Source organism: Dendrobates tinctorius, unplaced genomic scaffold (assembly GCF_039654945.1).
Source record: "Dendrobates tinctorius isolate UK_male_01 unplaced genomic scaffold, ASM3965494v1 ptg000254l, whole genome shotgun sequence".
Lineage (NCBI taxonomy): Eukaryota > Metazoa > Chordata > Amphibia > Anura > Dendrobatidae > Dendrobates > Dendrobates tinctorius.
The window spans coordinates 16,484,843-16,510,690 of NW_027361921.1; the positions used below are offsets into that span (position 1 = coordinate 16,484,843).

Below are 25,848 nucleotides of genomic sequence, written 5' to 3' on the forward strand. Positions count from 1 at the left end.
TCAGTCAATGGCTTGGCAATACCAGAAAAATTAGCTATAAATTTCCGATAAAAATTAGCAAAACCCAAAAACTTCTGGAGGGCCTTCAAAGAGGTGGGCTGAACCCAATCATAAATGGCCTGTACCTTGGCCGGGTCCATTTCAATAGTTGACGGAGACAAAATAAATCCCAAAAATGAAATCCTCTGTACCCCAAAAAGGCATTTCGATCCCTTGACATACAGGGAATTCTCCCTCAAAATCCGGAACACAGTCCGAACATGTTCCACATGAGAGTCCCAATTCTTGGAGAAGATCAAAATATCATCCATATAGATAATCAAAAATTTATCCTCAAAGTCTCGGAATATATCGTTCATGAAGCACTGGAAGACAGAAGGGGCATTAGTGAGCCCAAAAGGCATCACCAGGTACTCAAAATGTCCCTCCGGAGTATTAAACGCCGTCTTCCATTCATCCCCATGCTTAATGCGAATAAGATTATACGCCCCCCTGAGGTCAAGCTTGGTAAACCAGCAAGCACCTTTAACTCTGGAGAATAGATCAGAAATCAGGGGTAACAGATACTGATATTTAAAAGTAATTTTGTTGAGGGCACGATAGTCAATACAAGGCCTTAATGAACCATCCTTTTAGCCACAAAAAAAAACCCAGCACCTAAAGGTGAAGAGGAGAAGAGGATGGTCTAATATGACCCTTCTCCAACGACTCCTTAATATAGGATCACATAGCCTCGTGCTCGGGTACAGATAAATTGAAAAGCCGACCCTTGGGGAATTTACACCCCGGGTTCAGCTCAATTGCATAGTCATAACTCCTATGAGGAGGCAAAGACGCAGACTCATTCTCACTAAATACATCATAAAAGTCAGCCAAATAGTCAGGAACATCATGCGACTGGGGAGAGGTGGAGAAAACAGGAGCATCACTAAGGGCACACCGACAACCCCAACTCACCACAGACAAAGATTTCCAATCCAGAACTGGATTATGGATTTGCAACCAGGAAAACCCCAGAACAATGGTATCATGCAAATTATGCAACACCAAAGGAGTAGCATCAATACCCCTCAAAGGGATAGGCGTCCGCAGAGGTGTCATAGGAAATCCACAACGTTTAGCAAAATCCAGGTCCATCAGGTTCAGAGCTGCTCCCGAATCCACAAAAGCCTTGGCGGAAAATGTGGACAGGGAGCAGATCAGAGTAATTGCCAGAAGAAACTTAGGTTGAACACCACCCACAGAAAACGTGTGTGCACAACGTTTCTCTCGTTTAGGGTAGACAGAAATAATATGCGAGGCATCTCCACAAAAAAAACACAGCTTATTACACCTTCTGAACTCCTGACGTTGCGCCCTAGACAAAATTCTATCACATTGCATAGGTTCAGACATTTGTTCAACAGGTGGCAAGATCTCTCGTGTAGATTTGCGTTCACGTAAACGCCGATCCACCCGAATGGCTAATGACATAGAATCGTCAAGACCAGCGGGAACAGGAAATCCCACCATAGTATCCTTTACAGTTTCTGACAAACCCTTCCGAAAGAGGGCTGCCTAGGCACCATCATTCCAGGTAGTAAGGACCGCCCACTTTTGGAATTTTTGACAGTACAACTCTGCCGAATCCCGACCCTGGCTTAATGCCAACAGGGTCTTTTCAGCCTGATCAATAGCATTAGGTTCATCATACAACAACCCCAAGGCTTGAAAAAAATGCGTTCACATTATTCAGAATAGGATCATCAGGTTTCAAAGAAAACGCTCAATCCTGGGGATCGCCGCACAGCAAAGAGATGACAATTTTAACCTGCTGCGCGGAGTTCCCCGACGAGTTAGGCTTCAAGGCAAAAACCAGACTGCGACTTGGACACATTTCTGCTGCCGGCATCCTAAGGAAGGGACCATGCTCTGCCTCACTGTCGACAACGGACCCGCAGCTTCGCACTCGGAAATTGCAGCATTGCCCCACTTCTGCAACCGCCGGCTTCCTGAGGAAGGGACTCTGCCTTCTGTGACCCCACTGTACCACCGTCGGCCCTCACATAAGATACCTTAAATTCAGACAATAATATTGACACCCATCTTATAAAAATCTTTTTTCTGCTATTTTCCACCCCAAAATTTGGGGTGCGTCTTATGGTCCGGTGCGTCTTACAGTCCACAAAATACAGTATATTTTTTAATAGGGAGTATACAATGGTATGTTTTAAAATGTCCACTTAAAAATAATGAATAGTTAATTTTTGTTTTACGTAGCTTCTCAAAGTATTTATTTATTTCACTCAGCTAGATGTGTAACCTTTAATTACAGATGTTTGCTGTTGATTAGGTGTGTTACATGCTTCCGTGACCTTCATTAGTTTTTCCTGTGGGACAGTTTAGATCTGGTTTTAGAATAGGCAAAACATAATAAATTTCAATAACATTTCCTTGGTTATTTATAGATCACAATACAAACCAAATATCAAGGATATCTACTGCAGATTATTTCCTGTAAGATGTTTTCTGCTGTAGAGGCATCTTCTGACCTTATGTTTTGGTTTTATTCCATTACCATGTTTTAGCTTTTTTTAGGTTAGATTTTTCACTTCAAATTAGAAGCTGTAACTGCAACGCTACCTCCTGATGATGTCCTATTCCAAGAGGGGCATTAGACTTTGCAAAGAAGTGAATGCAGTGCCAGCTTCCTGTGATTTCCTGTTTTAGACTCCTCTCAAATGAAAAGTCACTGAAAATGAAGTTAATTAAAAAAAAAACACATTTAAAGATTAGGCCTGTTTCACACATCAGTTTTTTCCATCAGTCAAGATCCGCCGTTTTGCAAAAAAAAACGGATCCGCCACTTTGCTTGGCGGATCCGTTTTTTTTCTCATTGAGTTGCATTACCGGTGGATCTTGACGGATGGCCATCCATTCGATCCGTTTTTTTGCGGATCCGCCAAAATTTTGACGTCCGCCGACATGCCCGAACGGAGCATGTAATGTTTTTTCAAGCGGCAGCATCCGCACTTCACACTGCGCATGCCCGAAAGACTTCTCTAAGCCTGAAATTTAGCCCTAAAGTCTGTTCTGGCAGCTGGAAAAAAATCTCTCTCTCTCTTTCTCCCCTCCCCGGGCTACGGTTCCTTTAAAATTCTTCATTCATCGCATCCGTCAAAAAACGGTCCGGTGGCATCCGTTCACATCAGTTTAGCAACGGATCCACTTTCCGCCATTTTGGCGGATTTTAACTGACACAAAAAACTGAAGTGTGAAACAGGCCTTAGCTACAGAGGAAGAAGTGCAGAGAGGAGATTTTAAGTACTTGACCACCCATTTAACATCATTTTTCTATGATAACATTCTTGACCAGGTACATTGATACTCTCTATGCCAAAAAACCTGAATTATATTATGCACCTACTATGATCCTGTAAAAATGTCTTGGTGTTCAAAATGAATTGTCAGCATTGCTGTTTTGACTGTCTGATATATGCTTACTAGGGATGAGTGAACATGTTCAGTGATATTCGGATATCGCTAATGTGGCGCCCCTGAGGGTTCAGTCGCCACAGAGGTACTGCACCTCCTCCTGAGGTGTAGTATCCCACTCCTCAGGTAAGATGGTAACACCTGACCAGACTCCAGCACCTGCATCCAGCACAGACACCTTAGAACAGCAGAGCACCCTCTATGGCAGCTGCTTTGGTTCATGAAGGGTGCTGGGAGGTGGGTGGAGCTTAGATTGCACTTAGAGGGGAAAGCTGACAGGAAGTTAGGTCAGTTCCCCACTGGGGGAAGCAGAGAGAGGACATCTCTGCAGCAGTTCCCCAGAGGGGGAAGGAGAGGAAGGATGTAGATGCAGCAGTCTCCTGTGAGCTGGAGCTGTTAGCAAGGAAAGCGAGAAAAGAGAAGGATCAGTAGTTCAGAAGAAGGATAGAAAAGTACGGAACATAAGGAGGAGAGAGAACTGGGATCGGAGCTAGAGCAGAGCCCTTTCCTAAGTTTAATGCGCCAAAGGCCGGGCACCAATATCCGAGGCTGTGTGTGGTACTAATAATGATCCTACATCAGAAACCGGAGGAAAAGAAGTTTTGACCACTTTATTCCCACCTAAGAATCAACGGCAAAGCAGCAATGTGTGTGAGCCGGGACATGATTGTAAGGAGTCCCCGAAGTAGGCTACAGCTGCCTGTCATGTGAGTGGAGTTCTAAGGAACAGCAAGAAAGAGGAACTTGAGTGTAATTCATAACTACAAGTACTTCAGATTAGCGCTAGTAAGGAAAAGGCACATTTGGAAGGGAGTGCTGTAACGGTGTATTCCATCTGCTTGGGAGTTGGCTGAACCCCTGACCTGGAAGACACAGCACTGAAGCGGGCATCTGTCTATGCCAGAAACGTGAGTAAAGCATTGGAACTGCATTCAGCTGTGTCATTGCCTTCTTCCTGCGCCAACCTACTCAGCACTGCTACATCTCTCTGCCTAACATTACATCATCTACCTCAACATCTACTATCGCTGCCCTGGGACTACAGCTCTGCCTGTAGAGAGCTATTACATCTCTGCTGCACCACACCCACACCATCTGTCCCAGAGAATCTGCACTGCAACGCAGGTCCCCTTCTGACCAGATACCACAGGTAGCGTCACAAACTATCTACATATAAACTTTAATTCCACATATTTTACATGGACACCCAGGGCCACGGACTGGGTCACCACCACCGTGACACTTCCCCTTTAAGACACCGGCCCAGTACCGAGTAATCCCACAGCCCTGGGGGTGATCCACTAAAGTATCTAGGTGCTCGAGTGTCCTTGTTACTCAGCAAGTATTGAGCGGTGCTTGATTTAAAGCTCAAATCCCCACCCCACATATTTAGCACCTGTTACACAGCCAATAAGCATATGCAAGTACTGCCTAAGCATCACTGTAATGTGGTAGCCATCTTGAAAGTGGTATTACTGTGATTGGCTGACCAAGTGACATGATTAGTGGCATACTGACATCATTGCACAGCCTTGTGACAGTTCATATTGGAGAGAAAGAATGCTCGTCCACGCGTGTGTGATTTTTGTGATATAGAACGCTCCAAAAAAGCATTTAAAAATTGTGTTGGGTTAAATTTCTCACCCATACAGCATTCCATTGTATAAGGTACATTACTGTGATATCTATCATTCCAAAAAAGTATTCGAAAATTTTATTGGGTTAAGTTCCTCAGTCATACAGTATTACGTGGTCTGGGGTAAATTTCTGTAATATCTAACCCTCCAAAGAAAAATTCAACATGTTCTCTGGATTTACTCATTCTTAGAGTATTACATGTTCTTGTGTACATGTTGGTGGTATATAACACTCCAACAAAGCATTAAAAATTTTAGCTGTATTAAAATAGTCATCCATGTAGTATAACCTCTTCTTGGGTACATTTCGGTGGTATCCAACCTCCCAAAAATTGTTCAAAAATTTATCGGTATTATATTGCTCATTCATAGAGTCTAACATATTCTTGTCAAGATCCAGGTTGGATTGTGACAGATTTTGCACAAATAACCTTTTTTTCCTTTAAGCTGTTGGCTTAAAGTTAGTTTTGCCCCCGGTGGCCGTTAGGGTCATTACACTGTGGTTTCTTTAGTTCTAATTTTGCCCCCGGTGGCCCTTTCCCTTGGTGAATTGCGCGGGTGTGAGTGTGGTGACACAGGGGGACGTCAGTTCCAGAAAGAGTTCACCGTATTGTGACAAACGAATGTGTGGCAATAAACGTTCAGGTCCGGACCTGTGTGTGAACGAGTATGTATGGGTGGCCACCATAAACATCCAGTGGAAGTGCATTGCGGGGGTCTGGAATTCTCAGGTGATTGGGCCATATCTGGTGTCGGCCATTCTCGGCCCGGAGACTTTCCAGCTGGAGTTACCCCCAAACTTGCTCATACACAACTCGTTCCCCAGGTCGGCGCTTTGGAGATGGGTGGTGCCTCCAGAACATACATTGCCAATACCAGCGGTGCTTGATTGTCATAAACCTGAAGCTCAGGTAGTTGCTGGGGTAAACTCTGGATCTGGGCGTACCCACTGTAGGTGGTTTTTTAGTGTGGAGCGGTCTTGAGGGTCCAGAGGCCCCTCATTGAGGGAGGGTACTGTCACGATCCAGGTTGGATTGTGACAGATTTTGCACAAATAACCTTTTATTTCCTTTAAGCTGTTGACTTAAAGTTAGTTTTGTCCCTGGTGGCCGTTAGTGTAATGACCCTGTGGTTTCTTTAGTTCTAATTTTGCCCCCCGGTGGCCGTTGGCATCATTACACTGTGGTTTCTTTAGTTCTAGTTTTGCCCCTGGTGGTCGCTAGCGTTATTACATGTAATTACCAAGCAGGTGATGAACCTGGCTGCTTCCTATAAAGGAGTGGCAGGTGGTCTCATTCACTGTTGGTGATATTGGTCATTTCCAACCAAGTTTGGTGAAGGAAGGAGCTATAGAGTGGAGTTCCTTGCAGCTCAGTCAGAGCTCTGGTGTAGTAGCTTCAGGTGGAAGCTGAATTTGGGTGTCGTACTCTGTTGCTGGGAACAATAGCAAAAGAGCAAAGCTAAGTGGTGTTTTCCCTGTTTGTTATATTTTTCCTTGTGTGTGTATTAGTGCAGTGGTGGGATTAGTTTCTGCACCGACCAATGCACTAGTAAGGGATAGGTGCAGGGCGAGCTAGGGATTAAAGGTATCCGGCTCAACGACAGGTGAGGAACCTGTATAGGGATCGGTAGAAGTTTAGGGACACTGCTGCAGGGGAGTGCAGGAGGTCTCCACATCCACGTTCCCTATTGCAGGGCTCACCACTGTAACTGTTTCCCCGGTGTTCCCCTTTACTCTGTAAATTCGCCCTGCAGGAGGCGGTTTATCCAGTTACACGTGTTATTCATCTAAGTTCGCCCTTCTGGAGGCAGTGTATCCAGCGACACGTGACAATTCTTGGGTAGATTTTATTGGTATCTAACCCTCAAAAAAATTTCAAAAATGAATTGGCATTATATTGGTCATCCATAAAGTTTTACATGTTCTTGGGTAGATTTTGGTGGTATCTAACGCTATAAAAAATTGTTTAAAATTATCTTAGTATTATATTGCTCATCCACAGAGTTTTACATGTTCTTAGGTAGATTTCAGTGATATTTAACCCTCCAAAAAATTGTTCAAAAGTTTTTCAGTATTATATTGCTCTTCCATAGAGTATTACATGTTCTTGGGAACATTTCAGTTATATAAAACCCACAAAAACAAGTTGTCACATTTTTTCTCAGTATTATATTGCTCATCCATACAGTATTAAGTGTTCTTGGGTACATATTTGGAGGTATATATAACACTACAAAAAGTAGTGAGAAATTTGTCTGGATTCAATTACTCATTCATTCAGCTTTATTTGCTTTCTGTTACATTTTGGTATTATATACTGTTAAACTCCCAAAAATGTAAACATTTTTATTGATTCAATTACTGATCCAAACAGTATACGTGCTTTCTGATTCAATGATTCACCCATAAACTGTAACGTGGTTCTTGCTACATTTCGCTGGTATATTAAACTCACAAAAACACTTCCAAAATTATTTAGGGATTCAATTAGTTATCCATACACTGTAACATAGTTCTTGTAACATTTTGCTGGTATATTAAAAACTTCTAAAACTTATTATGGATTCAAGGATTCATCCATACAATATAATGTGGTTCTTGTTACATTTTGCTGGTATATTTAACAGAGAAAAAAAGATTCCAAAAAGTTTTATTGATTAAATCATTCATGCATAGAGTTTAACGTGCTATATGTAAAACTACAGTGGATTAAAATAAAAAAAATAAAAAAAACTCTTGGCCTGGTACAATTCACTAAATATTTTTGGTCAAAAAATTGACTACAGTCATATATAATGCATAACCTGCTTTGTGTGAAATCTTGCTAGTATGAAATAAAATCAGAGGAAATCAGAGATGGAGCAGACCCTTTAACTGTGTAGAAGGTGCGTGGTGAGCCAGGGAGGTATAAAAGGGTTTATGTGGGAAAAGAGAGGGGCTTCCCGCCAAGGAGAGGAGTCAGTGAGGACCAGCACCGGGTGCGATCGAGGACTCGGGTGCGGTGAGGACTCCCAGGTTTCAGCGGGCGTGCAAAAGCACACACACTGAGGGGAGGATTGCAGTGGACTCCACTCTTCTGTGCTGCAGCATAAAGGACTAGATTCTCATCGGGTAAGACCAGTGACCGCCCACTGCCGCCAGAAGTGAGACCGACTTGTTAGGTGGGGAAGCCGGAAGAACTCAGCACCGGCCTCAGCTGGCAACTAACCAACCATCTGACTCAGGTAAAGGAACGGACAACCAAGTCATGCTAAGTGGAATTAATATATAGACTGTCATTTGAATAACTCTTTACCTATTTACCTCTCAGCCTTCACCTGTTTATTCCCTGTTGTTCCCTGCAAGGAGATTATTCCTCTACTTATAAAATGAGTAATTGTTAACCCCTGATCTGCGCCACTGTATCCAAATAATTGTGTTACATATGGCATAGCCGCCAGGATGCAGTCCTTGGACACAGACGCTGCAGATTAGTCCACAATTAGAGTTGAGCGACTTTGGTCAGATCGGGTTTTATGAAACAAAATTTGTTTCAGATGAAACTGGTCCGACTAGGGCAAAGAAAGTCGGAGTTTCTTCCGAAACCCAACAAAAATGCAAGTCGATGGGAAATAAAAGTCGGCATTGAGTGGATGAATGTCTATTACTATCTTGTTTTAGACTTTGTATCCCTTTTTTCCTCTTTGTTTCATGATTTTGTAATATGAATTATATTATTAATTGACTCAAGGGGGTTATTGCACTGTGATACTTTACTGCCGTCCACACATTGACTAGATGCTTGCATGGTCTTCCATTCACTTGTTTTTTTTCTCTCTTGTTACTTCTGATTTCCTTGCACAGGGGGGTGTTTTTATCCTATTTAGGATGTATTATTCTTAACTTGTTCATGTATACTCTATCAGGAGATTGTGTATATCTATTTATGCTTTTTATGCATGGTTTTTAATTGTTTTTAACATATTTTTGTGCACTATTTGTTCTCAATAAAAGCCTTTTTCACTTGCTATTTGTGGTGTGTGCACATCCATTTGTGCTGTCTTTCTTTCTTTTAGGCTCATTACATGTTTACATGCGCAAAAGTTGCATCTTTTATTACTCTTTGATAACTATTAGGAGCGGTGCCCGCTTTTTTCTTTTTCCTTTGGTCTTTCCCAATCCTAGGGCTCTCAGTGGTGGCGCGCTATTTCCATTTTATTCATGACGTTAGTTTATAGATATTTCTTTTTTTGATGTTGTTTCTTTATTAGTTGAATTTCTTATGGCTTTTGATCTGAATGCCCATGAGGCGGCTTGGAACAGTCAGACTGGACATATGTTTTTTGAAACAGCTGAAGCAGATAATTTGTATTTTCATAAGCTGACTAGAGGACAAAAGGTCTGATTTTGTGACGCCACAGCGATCTCGCCAGCGGGATCGCTGTGTGTAATGAGGATCAGCGACCGGCCCCCCTGCCAGTTATCGCTGATCGTGCTCGATCGGCCTGAGCCATTTTTCGATTGCTGGTCTCCCATTGGCCAGCACGCATGCCGGTTTCTAATGTAAACAGCAGGTATCCAAGAGTCGTGCGGCTCTTAGAAACCCGATGTTTACCTTGGAAACCAGCGTGTACGCCAGTTTCCAAGGTAAACGGCGTCCAGCATCGCTGGTCCTGATCGCTGGAGGGGCTGTCTATGTGACAGCTCACCAGTGATCAGCTAACTTTGTCCCAGCGATCCCATCATGTCGGATCGTCGGTGGGATCGCTGGGACATCGTTATGTGTAACGGAGCCTTTACTGAGACACATAAATATATTACCTGAGTATGGTGGAACATATGCAGTTTAGAGGACTACCTCAAAGCTTTTATTTATCCACGTGGACTCCGTGTACAGATCTTCACTGAATGGAAGGTCACACCAGCTTTTAGAACTACTTGGGAGGCTGGATTAGTGCAGTGTTACAAAATTATTATTAATCTTTTATTACAGCATGACAATGTATTGCTTGTGTCACTCAAAACTAAAATTAAAAATCTTGAGATACAGCTTTTAAGTTATGACTCTGTCACTCAAGTATAGCATTTTCAGGGCAAACTCAAGGATATTGTTGTGAAGCTTGAGAAGAATGTTATTGAAGACAAAAAAAAACTTCCCCCCAGATAGTAGCAGAACAAGAAGGTGTTAAGTACAGTATGTGAAGAATTACAGATGGTTGCTGAAAGTATGTGAAATCCAAGAGAATGGCAGACTTCAGGCTGTGGAATGGCATGACATGTTAAAGAGGAAAAAGGGAAGTTAGTTGATGTTAAGTTGCTGACCTCTGCAAATGTGTGGTATAAAGTAGCAGCAGACTTACATCGTTTAGGAGGTACAGAAAGAAATGTGAACAAACCAGGAAATGATTTTTATGTGTATAAGATGGGGAAAGGTGTTAAACCATCTGCACCTCCCCCGTATGGAGAGGGGAAAACTGGACATGTGGCGTCTGCTCTCAGCAGAATCCATTGTATAGGGAGACTTGCGCAGTGTGTGGCCCCTCCCTACAGGGAGAAGGCATCATTGTTCCAACCATGCCCTCTCAGGCTGCACAAAAGGGGGGAATTCTCTCCTCCTTCTCTGTCACTCCTCTCTCTTCCTCCTTCTCTGCCACACCTCTCTCCTCCTTCTCTGCCACTCCTCTCTCCTCCTCCTCCTTCTCTGTCACTACTCTCTCCTCCTCCTCCTTCTTCTGTCACACCTCTCTCCTCCTTCTTCACACCTCTCTCCTCCTTTTTCACACCTCTCTCCTCCTTCCTTACTCCTCTCTCCTCCTCCTCCTTCTTCTCTGCCACACCTCTCTCCTCCTTCTTCTTCTCTGTCACACCTCTCTCCTCTATTCTCACTCCTCTCTCCTCCTTTTCTGCCACTCCTCTCTCCTCCTATTCTGCCACTCCTCTCTCCTCCTCTTTCTCCTCCTTCCTTACCAGCTGGGCCAATGCCCAATCCAAACAGTATGGTGTCCCTGTATCCAGTGCTTACAGCACAAGGCACTTTCTACGTCCCAAGTAGAGCACAGCCATTGCCAGTTATGATATTGGGAGAAGAATGTGACCTCCCTGCCCACAGTACCACAGGCAGCCTCCAGACACATCAGGCAGCAGACAGCTTAGCCTGGGGAGCAGAAGGGGGAGGACAGACATCACCATCTGCCTATAATGTACAATCTCAGTACCAGTCAAAGCTGCCAACATTTACACCAACATGGAACTATACTCCTTATCTACCGCAGCCTCAGGCAGGGGGAATCCTCACACAAAAAGGCAACTTCTAAGTCCAAATATCAGCCCATGCATGACCCCAAAATGCAATACCACAACTACTCCTATGATGATGGTGAAGAGGAAACATTATACATGCTTCCCAGTACTAGGAAATGAAATCTACAGGCATCAATAAGGCAGAGGTAGAGAAAGGTACCGCTCTTGCACTATGTGCACTTCACCCCAAGTCAGGTGACCAGTATCCTGAATATTCTGCCAGACCCAGAGATGCATCCTATGCCGTTTTACCGAAGAATGCAACAGAGCCAGCAAACATATGCAGCAACCTGGAATGATCTCTGGGCCGTAATGGAAATAAAAGCAGGTGATGCATTCTGGCCAATCATGAAGGAACACTTCAAACTTCCAGAAGAATTAGATGTACACGCTTGGGAGTCAGAACCAAACTAATTGAGCAGCTCAGAGAGTGGGCCAAAGGCAGATTGGCAGGGCAAGCTCTCAGCTTACATGACATGAGCCAAGACAAGACAAAGTCTGCGGAGAAGTTTCATGGCAGAGTAATGCAAGTTTTCCAAGATTTGGACTTCACTATTCATGATCAGATACGCAGACAATTGTTGGCTCAGGCCTTTGTGCATGAACTAAGAGAACCAATCAGGAAACCACTGACAGTGGCCAGACCCGAGTACAGGTCAATAGCAATGGACACCCTGCTCACAGTGGCTAAAGGGATTGAGTCCCAATCAGGAGTGCAGAAGACAGCCTCTCTTATGGTGACCACTGACTTGGAAGAGCAGCCACCCCACAAGAACAGAGGGAATGTCAAGTGTTACAACTGTGGCAAGTTTGGCCATTTCTGGAACCAGTGCAGAGCACCTACACAACCCAAGAGTTTGCCCAGAGGAGCAGGTCAGGAAAGAAACACAGAAAGCAGTGAACAGCTCCACCCATCGGACAGGGGAAAGCCAGGTCCACAAGACACCATGCTTCTAACATGCAAAACCACACCAGTAGGACCAATCCCCCAAATTACCCTGAAAGTGGATGGGGTTGTCAGATCTTTTCTTGTGGATACTGGTGCAGCCAGAAGTGTGATGAGACATGTGTTACTCCCTGACCCCACATGCCTATCAGAATCCTCTGTCTTGGATGTGTAACTCCCTGACCCCACCTGCCTATCAGAATCCTCTGTCTTGAATGGGGATTGATGGTCAAGTCAGACATTCCCAGCTTACAAAGCCCCTGAATCTGTGGACTCACCCAGGACTCTCTATCTTGTCCCAGTTTGTGGTGTCAAGGACCTTTCCACTCAACCTCCTCTGAGCAGACCTACTGCAGAAACTGAAGGCAACCATAGTGTTCCAGGAAGATGGGACAGTGAAACTTAATTCACCCCTGACCCAAGAAGAATCAATCATGCTGGCAGCCTTACAAGAACCTTAAACAACCGATGCAAGCCTACCCAAGAGGTACTGGACGTAGTACCAGAAAGCCTATGGTCCAAGGGACCCCAAAACATGGGAAAACTTTAAGTTGCCTGTGACTAAAGCACACCCTGTGCCACCAATATATCATGATCTCACCACTGACACGGGTATGTCAGCGGAGGGATGCGACGCACTGCCGGCACACGGCTATCAAAGGCACAGTGGGGGCTTATCTTAGTTATCCCGCCACTGGTACCATGTGACAAAACTATACAGCAAGCTAATCTCGCTCTAACAATTTACCGCAGGGGGGTTATTTTGGATGCCCCACCACTGCTAACAACCTTCCAAGAACTGCGGGGATTTATGTATATCCCACTTTCTCAGTTCCACTTTGGAACTCGCAGCTCTCCGACACCCTCCCTTGCCCTCAGGTCAGCCAGGGAACTGCACCTAGGATAATTAGTCGCCGGATGGGCTGCTTGTTGTGCACGGGCAATTAGACTACTGCAGTAAGGGAATTATCAATGCTTTGACCATCCTGACACTCATTCAGCAAATAAGACCCTTCAGTACTGCCAACTAGCCCAACCAATCGAACACACCACGCTGTCACCAGCCACGATTCCCTTAATCAAAGAGTTAATTAAGAGGGTCCGTGGCAAACCCCCAAATTAGTAGCGATTATCTAAAAAAGGTGCATAGTTCATTTCTTAGAGCATGGAGACAAACTGATAATTTTAGCATTTATTCCCAAAAAGGTGGGCAGTGATTACACAGATAAAAGTCGTTACAAAGTTGAGACAGGAAATATGTACAATTCAAATATATAAAAATAACAGGGATGAAAACCAAAATTACACTTACAGTTGCTTATGGTTCTTTAGGCAAGCCATGTGGCAAGGGGGATGGGCCGCTTAGCCAGACGTCCCTGGACATCTGCAGATCTTCCTAGCATGGCATCTGCAGCTTCCCCTGAGGCATTGTAAGGGAGGGGTACCTTATAGCCTAGGGTCGGTTACATCACGAAAGGGGCAGTCTGGGGAAGTTCAGCCCCCCTTTCTCCAAGTTGCCATTTAACTAAGAAACTTATAATAACCATATCTTAATGAGGGAAGCTCGTATAGACACGCCAAGAGTCTCATTGGTTGTAATTTATCGAATACAATAAAACAACATCAAACATGCCATAATTAAGACACTCCATTTGGGAGCAATCCATATCTCAGTTTCTGGAGGGGTTAGAGCCTTGAAAATTAGAGATTAGAAAGCTGGTTTTGTGCCCTTCACAGAAATGTAATTATTATATCTCTGCCGCAAGGGAGGTGCACGCTAGAGCTTCTTTAATATCTCATTGTTTTATTTCAGCCGCATGTCCCAGGACAAAGAGATCCTTTCCCTTAACTAATTAACATTCCTTTCTCAACAGGAAATGGACGGTGTCCTGTTACCCAAATGCAGGCAGACAGCTGTAAGTGAATAAGGAGGGAGAAACAAAAGGAGGGGGGCTGCAGCTGTGTGACAAGGAGATATTCTCCTAGAATGGAGGATTCTGGAAGGTTCCAACAAAATCATGCCTTACAGTACATTACATTGCCCCAGTATGGGTGTCACTCAAGCCAGGTACCCCGTACCCTCAAAAGACCCAGTATCCCTTGTCCATAGCCCAGAGTCAAGCTGTCTCTGACCAACTGAAGATCTTCCTGTAAATAGAAATAATTATTCCCTGCACATCGCCTTGCAAAACCCCGCTTTTCCGGTCAAGAAAAAGAATATCAAAGGAGAACTAGCCAAGTTCAGAATGCTGCATTACCCGAGGGCCGTGAATGAGGCTACGTATTTGAAACCCCAATTGTGCCAAATCTGCACACTCTGCCTCAGTCCCACCTTCCGTGCGGTCATGTGCTGCAGGTCCTGTTTGCCAGCTGTCGCATACTGTGCAGTCTATACCCTGGACACTGCTAACCCTGTCAGTCTGCTCTGCACTGGACACGTACAGACCGGTGCATTCCCATTACGCGGTACGTGACAGGACCTGTATAAGCAACAGTCAGCTGATGCATCAGGTGACCTTTTAAAGGAAATAGGAAGTGGTCACCATCCACATCAGCTGACCTAGCAGCACTGCAGTAACACCAGGTTGCCAGCAGGGAAAAACTGACATTAACCCCCGATGGCCTGAAAGTAAAAAGTTTAAACTTAGTGGAGCCAAAGCTGCCACAAAAATGGATCGTGAAAGTACCCTCCTTTCAATGAGGGGTTTCTGGACCCTCAATACTGGACCTCACCAGAAAATGACAAACGGTGAGGATGCCTCGATCCACCAGAGTTCACCTCGGCAGTCACCTGACCCACAGGTTTATGGCAAACGCAGCCTGATGGAGGTGACAAAATGTGGGCTCCAGAGGTGCCACAAATGTCCAGAGTGCCGACCTGGGGAATGAGTTGTGTGCATGCATAACTGGGGGTAACTCCAACTGGAAAGTCCTCGGGCTGAGAATGGCCGACACCCGATATGGCACGATTACCCTAGAACTCCAAGTCTCAGTAGCACACTTCCACCTGATGTTTTTGGTTGACATCCACAAGTACTCATTCACACACAGGTCCGGACCTGAACGTTTATTGCCACGCAAAGATTTGCCACCAGATGTGCCTCCAAACTCACACCCCCACTACGTACAGAAGGAACCACCATCCTCCTCTGACACCTCCTCCTTAGAGGATGCTGACACACAGTGTTAGCATGTAGTGAGGGTACAGTCTAGCTCCTACTCCCTGCCTGGCAGCACCTCTGCTGCCCCCACCGGGGAAGAAGGGGAAGGTTGTAGAAGGACAGCAGAGATCGTAGCTCCCGGGCAGCAGTCCTTACATGACTGACCCCAGTTGACTACTTCACTAGACTGCCAATCTATGACCGGGTTATGTTTTTTCAACCAAGGGAGTCCTAAGACCAGGGGAGTTGGCATATCCTCCAAGACATAGCATGACAGGGACTCATTGTGACGAGACCCTATAAGCAGGTGTATATTATCTGCAATTTAGGTCAGCCTCCCCTGGCTGAGTGGGATAGAGTCAATGTCCTGAACGCTTAAGGGTGTTGCTAGCGTCCTACTCATCAGGCCATGAGTCTGGACAAAGTGAGCATCCACCAGACTAACTTCTGTTCCACTGTCCACCAGCACCAGAATTGTCTCAGTCACCTCTCCAGCTACCACTTCAGCAGAGATGGAGTACTGAGACGAGAAGATGGAAAAAATTTACACTCCCTGGTCGCCTCCCTCCACACAACCAGGGGGACGCGGCTTTTGAGTTGGTGATGGTATTTTGGCACGAGCTGGGCAGACATTGATGAAATGACCAGTCTGCCAACAGTAAAAACATGCCCCCAATACTCGGCGAACCGCAGGCAACCCCGTTTGAGAGCCAACTCCTCCCACCTGCATGGGTTCGTCTGCCTGCATCGGTGTGTCCTCCTCCCTAGCGAGGACAACTGGAGGCAGATTTGGTGTATGCCTCTCCCTGAGGCATCATTCCACCCATATAGCAAGGGATATGGCAGCTTCCAGTGACTTGGGAGCAGCGTACTGCACCAGAGTATCCTGTATACTCTTGAGTGCTCTAATACTCAGCATGATTGGGAGCGGCCGCAGCACACACAGTGATAGATTTATTCTAACCAAATTTCCTTCACACAGTTGACAGTGTTCATCAGTAGAATGAAGCAGTATGGTGGCTCAGTGGTTAGCACTGCTGCATTTCAACAGTGGGGTCCTGTGTTAAAAATGCACCAAGGACAACATCTGCAAGTGGATGGCATTCATCCACTCAATGCCGACTTTTATTCCCCATTGACTTGCATTGGGGTCGGGTTTCGGACAAAACTCCGACTTTTTTTGCCCTAGTCGGACCAGTTTCATCTGAAACAAATTTTGTTTCATGAAACCCGATCCAACAAAAGTCGCTCAACTCTAATGACAACCTCAACATGAATTTTATCCCCTACTTTAGAGTCCAACTTCTTGCACTTTTTGTGAATGCACAAAGAAGGAATTCAAACTACTTTTGACATCAATATTTCAATGTGATGGAATTTTTCAAATTATTGAAATGTATTTGCATAGACCATATCACTTTATAATTAAAAACAGCAGATCTTGCAGAAGTATGACACCATTTCACTCTAATCTTCTCTGTTTTACTATATTTGTCAAAGTGTTAATTAGCTTTCTTAATTTTGTGTTAAATAATTTTTTGTGAAATATTTTATAACAAGTAGCAGGGTATTAGTTACAATTGAAGGCTGGATAAGATACCACAGCCTTTTCTAAATATCCTCAGTATTTTGGCATACATGTACTTATTTCTCTATAGATTGATGTAATTATTCATAGGTAATTGACATCATTGAATTAATTTTTCACATAAATCTACTGTATTTTAAGCCAGTGTAGAAAATAAGTTTTAATCGGGTTACTATGTTTAGTGGGTGTACCCCCCAGGTGAGCAGAGTGAGGGTGCGACTTGTGCCTTTTCTACTATTTTAGGCTATGTGCGCATGTTGTGGATTTGCTTGCAGAAATTGCTGCGGAAAAATGCTGAGGATAAATATGCTGCATTTTTGCTGCGCTTTTTTCCTGTGCATTTAATGGGTCAAAAAACGCAAAAAAAAATGCAAAAAGAATTGACATGCTTCAGAAAAAAAACACACTGCAAATTTGCGCGGAAATTTACTGATCATGTGCACAACACTTCAGGATTGTCACTGAATAAGCTTGCATAAGTATTTCATTGCATTTTTGGACCATTTACTTGCAAAAAATGCAGCGAAAACACATCAAATACGCAACGTGCGCACATAGCCTAAAAATTATTTTGTATTTGACCTAAGAAAGAAAGTAGTTTGCTTTCAAAATGCATCCTCAAATATCATAAGTGAATGTCTTGAACATGGCAGTCTTATCATTTCTATCTTTTTAACTGACGAATGCAGCTCATAGAACCCAATTTTCCATTTCCCAAGCAGTGTCCACCCCTGATTGGGTGTTAATCTTTGTGTGAGTATGTGGTGTTGACGTGGGTCTATTTTTATTGCCTTTATTATGAAGACTTGCCAAAGTATGAAGTAAATTCACCTGTACTCACCCTCCAGCACTGCCTCTCAATTTGCTGACTTCTGGTCTTTATTGACATGCTGCAGGGGTGATATCATTACTATATCACACATGAACACTGCACCCAAACAAAAAGCTAAGCTGTGATGCCTAGGTAGTAATCTCAAGACCTCTAAAGGTACTGTCACACTAAGCGATATCGCTAGCAATATCGCTATAACTTGTGACATTATAGCCATATTGCTAGCGACATCGCTGTGTCTGATACTTACCTACGACCGGCTCCCCCGCTGGTTATCGCTGATCGCGCGAGAATGTTCAGGACCGCTTCTCGTCGTCTGCTTCCTGCGGCGCTTCCTGTGGAGAGACGAGCGACGAGCGTGGAGCCGGGCGGGAGGACCAGGATCGCCTAGTGTGACAGGTAAGTAGTGACCCCCGTCCCCAGCGATGTTGCTGGTGAGATCTGCCTGTGTGGCAGCTCACTAGCGACCACTTAGCGATGTACCAGCGATCCTGACTGCGTCATATCACTGGTCGGGATCGCTGGTACATCGCTAAGTGTGACAGTACCTCAAGACCAGTGATTGACTGCAGTGTCCATGATATTAGCATTTGAGCCTGTAGTCAGAAAATATTGTGAAAGAAGGCACTTCACAAATGAAGTAGCAGTGCTCAATGCATTAAGTAGGAACATGCCTGAAAATCAGAGTTGCAACATGTCAGCAAAAACTGTGAAAGGGTAAGTACTCGATCTTACCATGAGTAAATATAACTGAGATTGTAGAAAAAAGAGCATGGCATTCACCGTCCCAAAGAAAATGTCCTTTACTGTAGATACTGTACATATAAAACAGAGGCAGGGAGGCTTTCAAGTGGAAAACGCACCAGACAATGGCCGTTTCGCGCTGAATTTGCACTTCCACAGGTCAGATTGAGGACCTGTAGAAGCGTAATTTCAGTGCGAAACATCCATCGTTTGGTGCGTTTTTCACTTGAAAGCCTCCCTACCTCTGTTTTATATGTATCTACAATAGAGGACATTTTTGGACTGTGAGTGCCATGCTCTTTTTTTCTACATGGTGAATTTGGATGCTGACCCTATCCATGCTGATCGGCATCCGTGTCCCTGGAGTTTTAATATGCCTTGTGTCCCCGGAGCTGCGCAGCTGTGCCGTTCACATTTCTTTATCTACATGCTTGTGATAACTGAGATTGTTCTTTTATACATCTGCAAGCCTATGGATAAAAACATGAAATTCTTGGAAAATCCCTTTAAGCCTCTATTCTGGAGAGGATGCAGGGAACTGGTGCTGTCATCATGGACAGTGAATGGATACTAATCCGTATTAGGCACAACAGGGCTCAGCGAGGACCGTGGGTACTGTAGAGTGGAACGGTCACCAGACGATGCACCGGTTGCCGCATGTTAACAAGTACCTGAGATTCGGTTTATGCTGTGTCTTAATAAACCAAATGGACTTTTTTCCCCTGGGCGTCCCAGCGTATTCCTCAGCGACCAGCCAAGTGAGTACTGCCCATCCACAGATAGTGGAGACAGTTGGTGCTAGACTGCGGGCATCAGTCCAGAAGGTACCTGGGAGGACGACAGCAGATGTTTGCTGTGGATTGGCGGGCTCACAAACTCTGGATGGTGTGCTGAGGATCTGCAGGTTCACGATATTTGCAGAGCCATGCAGAGAGGGTCTGAGCCTTGCGGAGCCGTGCAGAGCGTTACGGAGCCATACCGAACCATGCAGACCAGTGCTGAGCCTTGCTGTGTGGAGCCTGGCAGAGCCTTGTGGAGCCTTGCTGTGAGGAACTGTTTGGCTAGATAGACTTCCATGCACAGGCGTGAGGGGCCTGAGAGGGCCATGGGATCCATGGCATACACCCCAAGGTGGGAGGGTTGCCTAAAAGTGGGTGGGGTCCCAAAAGGAGGCAGTGACCTAAACAGGGATAGTGGCCCAAAAAGGGATGGAGTCCCAAAAGGGGGCAGCGACCCAAAAAGGTGCAGCGGCAAATGCGCCAAAGGACTGTTGCCAGGAACGTTTGAACAGCGCATGTCTAGGATTATGTACTGACTATGCATCTGACAAGTTGTCACAGAGGTGTACTGTGGAAGTCAATGGAGAGAGTGTGAGTGGACTTCTTGACTCAGGGAGCCTGGTGTCTCTGGTGAGCACCACACTCCCTGTCTATCTGATTTCCGGAAGGAAGATAGAAGTCCACTGCTTTATGCTTTGCTGATTGTCACTGTAAACTTATTTTTGCACTATTGGACTTTATATGTATATGATTTTTGCTTATTGCTATATAAATGTGTTGTCACATTGCTAGTTCTTTGCAGCCATTTTGGTATTATTTTATGCAAACAGCTCACATAATTCACTAGGTTCTACCTGGCATCTACTCTATTTTTGGCATTTTATTTTTTATGAAATCCTTATTTAATGCGGCTATTTTGCCTTATATTTATAATCTAATTATATGTGATTTCATTAATATAAGCATTTCATTTTCCTGTGGACCTCTTGGAGTTCATTTTGTTCAATTTTAGTCCCTTCATATTTATGTGATTTTACCTTTCTGTATATTCAATACATTTTCACTTTTAATTATACATTTGGTTTCACACCTCCGTTTCTTGGTGTCTACTTTGGTTTGAAGTGTGACCCCTAATATTTTGGTCTTGTTTAGGATTTGACTGTTTTTTCTGTGTCTTTCACAGTATATTTAGACCATGGATATTAAAGCAAGAGACCAGTTATGGCTCTCAAATATTGATACTATTTTTAAGGGCAAATCTGTACAGAATGTTGTTGTTGAAAATGGGAGCGCAATTGAGATGAAAAATACATTCAAGCACCTTGGTAGAAAACGAGCCCGGATCTGGTGGAACAAGGCTTCCCTTGAAAACTATTTGATGAAAAAAAGCATACCACGTGGTCTAAGAGTTAAAATATTACCATCATTTCCGTTTGAAGATGCATTTTTTCGTAATAGGTGGGAAGACTCTTGTAATAACTGTTTTAAATCCCTCATGGAGATTCTTATTGGTATGAATAAGAAGACTTTGGAGGGTGAAATTGATTCTCTACAGGTGAAATTGAATAACACACTATCACCTGCTGATATGGAAATTTTTAAGACTGATGTTGACAAACTCCTCACTGGTTGGGGTAAAGAAATCCAGTATACTAAAACCAAGAAATTTCAGCGTGACCTACACGATTATCAGAACAATAATGTATACAAATGGCATCAACTGTCTTCGTTTAAAAGGGCTCCCTCTAACTCCTCACTATCCTCCATGGAGAGCAATACTGGATCCCATTCTTTTAGGGATAATTCCATGAATAGAGGGAAACATGGTGGAGGCCACACCCCCTGAGGAAGGAAGCCATTTCCAAAACGTACGTCGGGGCTTTTGCAGAGCGTGGTGTCCAGTGTCCCTCTCTTCCCCTGGTATGTGGTTAGTATTCCTGGCCTGAGCAACATTATCCCTGGTTTCAGCAATATTATTTTATCTCTGTTAGCTGATCAGTTGGGGATTATACCCTTTATTTACTATTAACTGTTCCGCTATTTATTATGGTATTTTGATTATTTGTCTGCTATGGCCACTTATATATTTATTTAAGGGATATAACCATTTCCACTACCAGTTACTATGTGATAAGAATCTGGGAACGAGTGTTATACACGCACTGTGCACCTTGTCACTCTGTTTCTCTTTTTGTGTCACTCTTCTTTGCCACTGTGCCATTTTAACCTGTGTCTCCAATAAAATATTTGTGATTTTTCATTCTATTCTGGACGTCTATGCACTGGTTCTTTCCCTCTAGCTTATGTATAGATATACCCATACCTACCGAGAAATTTGAGATCAAACAAAAAATCCTCTAAGCTCCAGGTAATCAATCTGTCTAATATTGAGCTCTCACTGGATCAGATAGATGTTCTTGGCCTTGGTTTAACTTTTTCTCCTGTGGATTCTTTTGATTATTTTTCAGCCTTAAAAGATTTGCAATTGTTTGCATGGAAATTGGTCCTTAAGAAATTACATGACAAAACACCTGGTGGCATAGAATGGACTGCTGAGGAATGTGTATCTATTGCCATTTTGGAAGCATTGAGTAATGAGACATCTACTTCAATTCATAACAGTAAGTTAACAGTCCTGAAACCAAAAAAATTTTCACCTCTTTGTCTGTTTCCCACTATTGAACTATTTGTGAAATTGGTGTCTGATGAGTTTTGTCATATCCCTTCTGGTATTCATCATGATAACTTGACAAGACAGCAAAGGACAACCCTTAAGGAATTAAAATCACTTAGGGATATACTAATAAAACCGGCAGACAAAGGGGGCAACATTGTGCTGTGGCCGACCCCAATGTATGAAAAAGAAGCACTCCGTCAGTTGAGGGATGTCAATTGCTACAAGAGACTCACATTCAATCCTACCACTCTTTTTTTAAATGAACTGAGAGATCTCGTTGAACAGACCTGCTTAAATGGTACTCTCTCTAAGGAACTCATGACTGGATTGATCATTGAGAACCCTTGCACAGCCTGTTTGTATTTACTACTTAAGGTGCATAAATCTGTCACCATCCCATCCGGTCATCCCATCGTTTCTGGAGGAGGCAGCCTATGTGAGCAAATTAATAAATATCTTGACTTCCACCTTAAGCCTATGGTTGAAGCACTTCCATCTTACATCAAAGATACTGGGGATGTTCTAAGAAAGTTGGAAGGTATACCACTTGAAGCTGACATGTGGCTAGTATCTTTTGATGTTGAATCTTTATACACATCTATTTGACATTCTGACGGTATTGAAGCCACTAGAACTTTTCTCCATATGTCCGATATTGATAATGACCTTGTTGAATTTCTTCTGGTGTTGCTCGAATACGCATTGACACACAAATTCTTCATTTTTAAGGAAGTCTTGTACCTCCAACTTAGAGGGACCGCTATGGGGGCTGCTTTTGCACCCTCATATGCAAATTTATTTTTGGGGTCCTGGGAGCGTACCCTTTTTCTGTCTAACACCACCACTGATTTCACATATTTTAACATGGGTACGATTTATTGACGACATACTGGTTATCTGGCAAGGTTCTGAGAGTAATTTGTTATCTTTCTCTCAACATCTCAACAAAAATAATTTAAATATTACATTAACTTGTAAATATAGCCAGACCAGCATTGATTTCCTTGACACCAAAATTTTTAAATGTGATGATGGTTTCTTGCACACGGAAGTTTTTAGAAAACAAACGGCAGTAAACGCAGTATTGCATGCAACTTCCTCACACCAAAGACCTCTTAAAAGAAGTATTCCGTATGGTCATTTCTTAAGAACCAGAAGGATTTGTTCCAGTGAGTCCTCCTTCTCCAGACAATCTCTTGAACTTGCACAACGATTTTCCGACAGAGGGTATTCCAACAAAGTTATCTGTGAGGGTCTTAATAAAGCACGGAACCCACAACGAATAAACTTACTTCAACCAAAAAAAATGCTACCTTCAACCCCAGAGGTGAGATTCATCTCTACATTTAATGAGAAATTGGAAGCCTATGAGGTCTGCTCTTCAGAATTGTTGGCCTATTCTCATGAGTGATACAGTACTGGCCAAGAACATTTCTTCAAAACCTATAATTGCCTACAGAAGAAGCCAGAATCTGAAGGATTTGCTGGTGCATAGTAATCATAAAGGACAGCCTGTGGACAATAGCTATGGTACCAAGGGACCGAGATGGGGATTTTTCCCCTGTAAACAATGCCTGGCATGTTCCAACATGGACAGGGCTGTTGAATTTAAGACCGCCCATGGTGACAAGACTTACCACATTACGCAGCATATCACCTGTGGTAGTGATCACGTTATTTACTACGCCACCTGTCCCTGCCCTCGCATTTATGTGGGTATGACCACCAGACAGTTAAAGAAACGCACTAGGGAACATGTCCACGATATGTCTAATGAGTGTGATGTCACTGATGTCACTACATTGAAACCCATACCTCGCCACTTCAAGAGTGTTCATGGATGTAACGCTCAACTTTTGAGAGTGATTGGCATTGATCGCATCAATAAGGACTTTAGAGGTGGTGATTTAAAAACCAAATTAGCTCAAAAGGAAGCAAGATGGATTTCTATGATTGGCTCACTTCAACCTCATGGTTTGAATGAGGTTATGAGCTTTGCTCCCTTTTTATAATTTATATTGGATCTGATGGTGCTTTGATCCTTTATTTTATGTGGATAATTTTATGGTTGTCTGTGCTTACTCTAATATTATGTTTTTTTGTCTTTTTATAGAATATATTATACATTTATCTTGTGATTGTCCTTCCGCCTTTTTGAAGCCTAAGTGGACTTGAATTTACCTACCTGATGTCTTCTGCCATTTATCTTCTGACCTTGAAGAGGAATTTGCACAGTGGATATTTATATATTTAATATTTATTATTTAATATTATTTTTTTATTTTTTATTTTTTATCTTATCACTTCATTTTTATTTTTTCTTATTATCTTATGTGTTATTATGTACACAAAATTTTTTCAGAAAAAATGTTCCTGTAATGCAGTAAAAAAATCTCTCCTCACGTTCATATATTTTCTTTATATATTTTTACTTTATTTCTTTATTCTTTACATGTGTGCATATTATTTGCTTAGTTCCTATGGTGTATGCACTATCCTCACATGCTACACTTATTAATAACTGTGTTCATCTTATTAATAACTATGTCTATGTGTGTATATTATTATTTGCTTAGTCCCCATGGTGTATGCACTATTCTCACATGTTACACTTATTAATAATTATATCCATATATTTTCATATTTTTCATGCTTTTACACCCATATAACATTTATTTCACCCTTTTCACGCCCTTTTGTTTTTTATCCGTGGACTTCCTCTTCTTTTTGTCAGCACATACCTTCCCCTTTGCAGCGGTGAGCGCTTGGTTTGGCTGACGTGACTGGGTTGCCGTGGTAACACGTCCCTTCGCGTCATCCTCCCCTCCCTCCTCTTGACACATCAGAGGTGGGAGATGACTGATGACGTGGGACGCCGGACCCGCCGCTTCCTGTGTCTCTGCTCAGCTGATCTAAGCGCCGCATTACCGCGCATATACAAAAACCGGCACTCTCACTCCTGTCACTTACTCGTCCCCCTGTAAGAAGCGACTTGCGAAACGCGCGTCGGGGCCATCTCCTTGCCCGGTCTACACGGTAATTATGCCTCCCAGTGAGAGTCAGCCCCATTAGATGCCTGCGTTCATGGTCATATAACCAGTGGACAGCAATCTCTTTGTGCACTTGCACTGTCATATGCATCTTTGATTTACTACCTCAATCTATTGCTGCACTACTGCACTTTTTTTATGCTTTGCTGATTGTCACTGTAAACTTATTTTTACACTATTGCACTTTATATGTAAATGATTTTTGCTTATTGCTATACAAATGTACTGTCACATTGCTAGTTCTTTGCAGCCATTTTGGTATTATTTTATGCAATCAGCTCCCATAATTCACTAGGTTCTACCTGGTATCTACTCTGCTTTTGGCATTTTATTTTTTATGAAATCCTTATTTAATGTGGCTATTTTGCCTTATATTTATAATCTAATTATATGTGATTTCATTAATATAAGCATTTCATTTTCCTGTGGACCTCTCGGAGTTCATTTTGTTCAGTTTCAGTCCCTTCATATGTGATTTTACCTTTCTGTATATTCAATAAATTTCCACTTTTAATTATACATTTGGTTTCACACCTCCGTTTCTTGGTGTCTGCATCCATGGGGTCCATAGGGACTATCCGGTGTCCAGGGTAATCATTGAGACACCCATGATTGTCGAATCAATGGAGAGCCAGAAGAATTTCCGAATACTGCTGGAATATTACGTGGCATACCTAAGA

The 25,848-nt window shown here is 43.2% G+C and overlaps 1 protein-coding gene and 1 long non-coding RNA gene across 11 annotated transcripts in view; one reads left to right on the forward strand and one right to left on the reverse strand.

Annotated features, from left to right (window-relative positions):
- LOC141067779 (uncharacterized) overlaps positions 1-24,355 on the forward strand; it is a 51,447-nt gene extending 27,092 nt beyond the window's left edge. The window contains exons 2-3 of the long non-coding RNA XR_012226481.1: positions 21,910-22,062; positions 24,232-24,355. This is a non-coding gene — a long non-coding RNA (uncharacterized lncRNA). The remainder of the gene's footprint in view (positions 1-21,909; positions 22,063-24,231) is intronic.
- Positions 1-25,848, reverse strand: part of GULP1 (GULP PTB domain containing engulfment adaptor 1) — a 1,494,945-nt gene that overhangs the window by 1,108,883 nt on the left and 360,214 nt on the right. The window lies entirely within an intron of this gene.